The sequence below is a fragment of the Mesocricetus auratus genome, unplaced genomic scaffold, assembly GCF_017639785.1.
Source record: "Mesocricetus auratus isolate SY011 unplaced genomic scaffold, BCM_Maur_2.0 Super-Scaffold_100015, whole genome shotgun sequence".
NCBI classification, from domain to species: Eukaryota; Metazoa; Chordata; class Mammalia; order Rodentia; family Cricetidae; genus Mesocricetus; species Mesocricetus auratus.
In genome coordinates this window covers 40,336,247-40,343,150 of record NW_024429198.1, presented here as the reverse complement: position 1 = coordinate 40,343,150, position 6,904 = coordinate 40,336,247, and the positions used below count along the sequence as shown (strand labels likewise).

The following is a 6,904-nucleotide window of genomic DNA, read 5'->3' as shown; positions in this document are numbered from 1 at the left end:
CTCACTCTGTAGACCAGGCTGGCCTCGAACTCACAGAGATCCGCCTGCCTCTGCCTCCCGAGTGCTGGGATTAAAGGCGTGCGCCCATGTTTTAAATAAACCAAATATCTTACAATTCTTTTGTATGCTGATAACATTTAATTTATGTACCTTTAAGCTTATAGGCTTTTCTTAATATAAAATTTGGGTACAATTAATAATATTACCTGAATGATAAAAGCAAAAGCATTCACAGAAAAGAAAATATTAGTACTTTTTTCTGAATACCAATATCTAATATTGTACTGCATTTTCTATCAAATAGTAAATATATCCTAATTCAGAGTCTTAAATTTTAATAAGTTCCAAAATACAAAAGATAATCGAAATTTAACCACTTATAGAGTGAGAAAAGTTTGGATTCATTAGTGCCCTTTACACACACACACATACAAACAAAAACACAAAGATACAAATGACGTTATAGTGAGTTTCAAAAAAATACATGAAGAGAATATGAAAATTGACCCTATGATTAAATAAATTACATCACAATCAGAAATAGGTCCATGGGATTCATGGGGTTTCACTATATTGTTCCTGTTTCTTTTAAGTGATCCTCCTGCCTCATCCTCCAGAGTGCTAGAATTATAGGTGTGTTCCACCACAACCAGATAAAGGAAATTTTCATTGGCACAATTAAAATCTTTATTTTCTATAAAAAAAATCAAAAAGCCCCAGTAGGATAGAAGGAGGTTGAGGCTGTTACTACAAATAACAATATACACAACACTCATTCATTTTCTGAACAATTTACATAACCATATAACTAAAAAGAAAAGGATGGGATTAGTAATAATAAAATAATTCATAGAACATTTACAACTTCCATGGACCCTGACAGTCTGGGGTTGGGGCCACAGGGACACGAAGACCACTGCCTGGTCCTTTGCAGACCATTCTGCCCCAGGGTGCACTTTCTGCCACCACAGCGGCCCATGTCTGAAGAACTCAGCAGTTCCGGGGTCTTTCACGTAGGGCGGCCACATCTTACCCCTGTACCACCTCTTCCTGAATGTGGAGGAAAAGTTCATCTTGGGCTTATCCCTAGAACTGGGGTAATAGGACCCTTCAAGCCTGGAACTGAGTTTAGCTTGTATTTTCTATCCAAAGGAGTAAATGTGATTACCCCAGAGACCTTTCTACCATACTAGTAGTAGGAGTGATTGTCTATGTGATTAAGAAATACGGTGTCTCTATCGGAGAATTTATTGATAGACTTATCAGCAAAAAATTTGCTCTACTCGAAGAAGCAAGCAATTAACTGTCAAACAAATCTGGGATGCAACAGACATGTAGAGGGCCCAGGCAGGCACTGGTACAGAATCACTACTACCTCTTTGACGTCCAGAGGAATAGCATTGCCAGTGGCCTTGGAGGTCACTTACCAGGAAAGACTACATAGAGCATATAAGGAGGTAAAGACTTGCCTGGGCTACCATATTTCTGTGCAGGACATGATGCAATGAATGCAAGGAGCAAGAGACAGACTGGGTGGAGAAGCATGCAGTGCAGAGACCATTGCCAAGGGCATGCGGATCTAAAGTTGCTCACAAAGGAGGCTTAAGCTCAGCCTGTTAAGTGAATGCATCTGTCTCAAACTGAGATGGCCAGGAAAGTTAGCTTTAAGTTGGAACTAGTCTGTGTGACGAATTCTTCCTGTGTTGCTGTCTATTGAAGTTACAGTGTACCTTTCCTGAGAAATGAACAAGGTTCACTTAGTGAATTAACCCTATTGGCCACTCAGGTGTTTATGACCCATGCTCTGTGTCTGGAGTTATCTGCTGATCACTTTTGAATAAGCGATTTGCAGCAACTTGCTGCCTGACTAAAATTACTAACTTAAACTTGCAATTAGTTATACCATCTTGCAATAAAATGACATTTAGAACAGGTTAAATAAATAAAATTTCTGCAATAACTTAAAATATGTCTTTACAAAAAACCTAAGAACTTTGACACCATAGTTTGAGAAATAACAAAAATAGCTATTTTGAATTTTAATTCTAACTCTTAGCTGCTATGGGGATGCTAATGGGCTCAACAAAGGCATCATTGGTATCCAGATTGACATTAATTAGTTAATTATGCTCCCAAAGGGAAAAGGATCTCAGACTTTTCTACCTTATTTAAAAAGCTTTACTAAGGAAAAAATGAAGTATTTGATTAGCTAATGCATATATAGGAAAGTAAAAGAATAGTAATGTGTGTCAGGGTTTGACTGGAGACTCAAGCACTCTAGGTATCTTTCTTACAAAATAGTGATATTTTAGGAGTGATCTCATATCATTATTATAGTGATGAGGCAGTTTATGCAAAGCTGTAAACTCTGTCTCTGTCTCTGTGTTTCTGTCTGTCTGTCTGTCTGCCTGTCTCTCTCTCTCTCTCTCCTTCTCTCGTTTATAGGCATGTGTGTCTATGTGCAAGGAGGCCAAAAGAGGACATTAAGTGTCCTGTTCTATCATTTCTCACCTTATTCCTCTGAGATGGGTATCTTGTTTCCTCTCTGCGTCCCTCCCCCACAGCGCTGGCGCTACAGAGTATGTTTTAGCTTGATTTTTATGTGAATGGCAGGGACCTGAGTTCAGGTCTTCACGATTGCATAGCAAGCGCTCTTACCCACTGAGCCGTTTCCAGTGCTGATGTTAATGGGCATCTTGCAAAGTTGGTTCAGAGCTGAACGTACTCCTCCTGAACCAGGTATCAGACAAGCTAAAGGAAGCTCTGAGGAAAACAGAATAGCTGCAGGTCCAGGTACTCTGTCAAACAGGTGAGCTAGTCATTCACAATAACTCATGAGCTGCCATAATACCTGGAGAATTACCGAATATCTCCAAGGTTACTGCATTTATTTCAAATGTCTTTGAGGCTTACCCTAACTAGAACAGAATTCTAAGCAATTTCCAACTACTCAGTTTAGCGTATTGCCAACTTAAATGTCCCACATAACTAAGGATGAAAAATGTGAGATCATTGCAGATAAAAGAAATGCATAGAATATTTAAAATTTACATTTGATGCTATTTCCTTTTAATGCCATAATAATATGGGATTAAGTAGGAAATGAGATGTTTGTATAATTCTTAAATAGATGTTCCATTAAAGGTCTATAAGTTGCTGACCTAAATTATATCCACCAATACACTATATAAAGAAATGGCCATGTCAAGATTACCACTGATGCACTGAAGATAAACACAAAGTATTCTATTAAAGAAAGCTTGAGAAAGAGCTGGGACTCAGAGCAGAGAGCTAAATTAGCAAACCAACAAGGAATGAGCTATCTTTTAGATATCAGCAATAAAAGAAAGACATTACCCATAGGATGATAGGAGTTCAACAACTACTGACTCTTCCCTCTCTCCTGTACACTGGTCCAACTCCTTTTCCACCAAAATCACTTGCTCTGTCCTGCCTATGTAATAGTTATAGCAGTATCCCCCTTCCCACTGGCCTACCAACTCTGCTTACTATAGACATGTTGATCCCCACTGTTGCCACTTCTGTTCAAGGGCAAGATAAGTACCAGAAACTAGGGTAGACAGAGCTCATCCTTACCCACCATCCTCAATAATGATCTGTAATGCTGATAGCCTAATACAGGGCTGCCCTCAATATGCCCTTCTGCCAAGATGCTGTACCCATGTGCTCCTACCCAACTCCTCTCATGTTAGAGGCCAGGAAAACACGTACACACACACACACACCCCACACACACCATAAAAACACACTTCACCAGAGCCAGGCTGTTTGGAAGAAAGTATTTAGACCCGGCATAGGAAGTTTGGATCACATGTAAACTGAGGGGCCAACCTCAGAGCATGCTTCTTGTCTCATGGGACTTAATTTTACAAAAACTGAGTCAAGGAGGAAATGAGGAAGCATTTCAAGAAAAAGCCTGAGCCCACATCTGTGAGTCTTTCTGATAGCAGGGACCACCTTAGTCAGAAAAACTACAAAGGGACTTCAGGATAGGGCTTCAGATTTAGGTATTCCCTGAAATCAGTTACTGGGAGCCTAGAACATCTTGCTAACAGTCAAAGAATAAAGAATAATTATCGAATGCCTCGAGCCTTTGGATAAGGTGGGTTTCTTTGTTATTATTTTCTCTAGTTTGGTGATTAGATGTTCTATTAATTATTAATTAATTATAGCCCTATTTTCAGTAACAATAATTTTTTAGCTTTCAATATGTATTAGTATTTGTTCATACATGTGCCTGATGTATGTAAGAAGTGCGTGTTCCATGTCAGGGATGAAGAGGCAGGAGGACAACAATGTGGAGCTTCTTTCTCCTTCCATTTCCATGCGGGTTCCAGGCGGTGAACTCAAGGATACAGGCACACATGACGAGTACTTTCACCCACTAAACAGTCTCATGGACCCAACAGGGAAACTTTAATACCGATACGGGATTAAAAGATTAAGAAGATTCTGTTGAAGAGTAGCTTTGGGAATCACTCAGAAGATATTTTAATTTCCACTTTAAAAACATTATCTAATTTCTTCCCAGATTTCAGTATTTCACATTTTATTTTGACAATGTAAGATTGAATTGCTTTCACATCAATATTAATTTTTTTAAAGAAAAACATTAAAAATAGAAAACCCTATGTAAGCATTTCTCCAACCTATTTGGACTGCTCACATCAATTAATTTATTTAGAAATAAATGTCAACTTCTGTGAGTCTATTTTAACTAGTTTGATAACTGAAATGAGTTGTGGGATTTGTAACTAACCCAAAAAAGGACAAGAAAATGATGATCTTATAAAATATAACCTAAAATAATTTGATTTCTTTTTTTCTCTTCGCATGGTTACATAATGTCTTAATTTCTTTTCCATTGCTATGATGGAATATCCTGACAAAATAAAGTTAGAGGACAAAGAGTTTATTTTAACATCCATCTACCATATCAGGGAAAAAGTTGGTCATGTCACACTTATAATGCAGAATGAACCTGACCAATGCATGCATACATACTCTGTTCAGCTTCAGTTCAGGATCTCCTCCCTGGGTAATAGCACCATTCACAAGGGGTGGGTCTTCCCACTTAAAGAAACATAACCAAGACCATTCCCCACAGATGGGACACAAGTCAATCTGATCTAGATTACACAGTATTAAGGCTCTCTTTTCAGGTGATTCTAGACTGTGATGAATTGATAATTAAAACTAATTATTACTGGGTATGGTGGCAATCATCTTTAATTCCAGAAGTGAGGAGGCAGGGGCAAGTGGATCTCTGTGAATTCCAGGACAGTCAGGGCTACATAGAAACACCCTGTATCAATCATCAGTCAATCAATCAATCAATTAAAAAATAAAAGTAAAGCTAACCTTTATGCTTCCTCCTTCTAACAGTCCTGATTTATATAATGAATATTTTACATATTAAATAATTGAAAAAGATCTGATTTAAGAAATTAAAAGCTATAATAAGAGTAAGGAGGATAATGGATTTATCTCTTCTATTCTCTGATAAAGAATAAAATGAAAATATGAGCAAAATACTGACTTAATGGGAATTCTAAGTAGGAAATGGATAGGTTATATTAAAATATCTACTCAGTATTTCTGAAAATCATAAGTAATTTAAACTTGTGCTTTTATTTATTAATTATTATATTTCTATTTTGTCAGCTTGGTAGATCTCTAGCTCCTTTATCAAAATAATAAGCCAAACTAACTGTATAATAATCAAGAAGCAGAATTAAGTTCTAGAAAACAAAACTGGAATTTATTTTATTTCACAAAAATATCTGTTTCAAGTTCGGTGGTGGATGAGTACATCTTAATCCCAGGAGACAGAGGCAGGTGGATCTTTGAGTTAGAGGCCAGCCTGGTCTACAGAGTGAGTTCCAGGACCGCCAGAGTTACACACAAAGAAATCCTGTCCCAGAAAAAAAAAACAAGACAAACAAAAACATATGTTTCACTGTTTCATGTTTCTTTTAAACAAAGGCTTCATTTATTTAGTTATTCTGAGTTAAACATTTTTTTTTTGCTAAGGACCTGCATGAATTGGAGATTTCCTAAACCTAACCCTCAAGTTTGCTTGTAGCTAAGGTTGACTTTGAACTTACAATCCCCTTGTCTCCACCCCCAGAATGCAGGAATTATAAGCATGAACTGCTCGCTGTGCCCAGTTTATATGACACTGGGAATGGAACGCAGGGCTCTCAGGCTCAACCATCTAAGCTATATCCCCAGTCTGAATGGGACACCTTCAGACCTGGCAGTTGCTTTTAGACATGCCCTGGAACAGCCTATGGGCCCAGGTGATAATCTTCTATTCAAATATATTGTCTGGTTCCTTGACTTCTACTCATGTGACAAGCCTGCTTTTGGCCTGCCTAAAACTAAATCTATTGCTCTGCACCCATCACCAGTAAAGATGAAACATTCCCCAGGAATTTGTTAGGAATGTTTATCTTGCTGCTACCCAATGCTTAGCAACTCAGGTGAGAGTTACTGTTTTTCCGTAGCAGCCTGCCAGGAGTCCAGTGAGGCTGTCTTCTCAAAGAAGAACTAAGTAATTGTTCTTCAATTATTTGCTCTTCAATCCCCCCAGAATAACTTTTAAACATAATTGAACCTGAAAATCATGAATGACAGATCTGATTCACACTGATGCTTCCTTAACAGCCCCTTTAGGCTCTCTCTGTTTCTTTATCTTTAAAAGTTAAACCCTGAGTTTATTCAGATACAGCAATATTTTAAGAGGAAATATGCTAGAGAACTATGCCAAAAGATCTCTGACAAAATTTCTTACTGGCCATTATTAATAGATGGTAGTTTACTATTGTAACGAATGTGTCTTTATGCAACTGTAAGATGTAATAGCCTTTTAGCTATTTCC

At 37.8% G+C, this 6,904-nt stretch overlaps 1 pseudogene; it reads left to right on the top strand.

Moving 5' to 3' along the window:
- The first annotated feature begins 977 nt into the window (after positions 1–977).
- LOC101841853 lies at positions 978–1,620 on the top strand (annotated as a pseudogene).
- Positions 1,621–6,904: the final 5,284 nt, after the last annotated feature.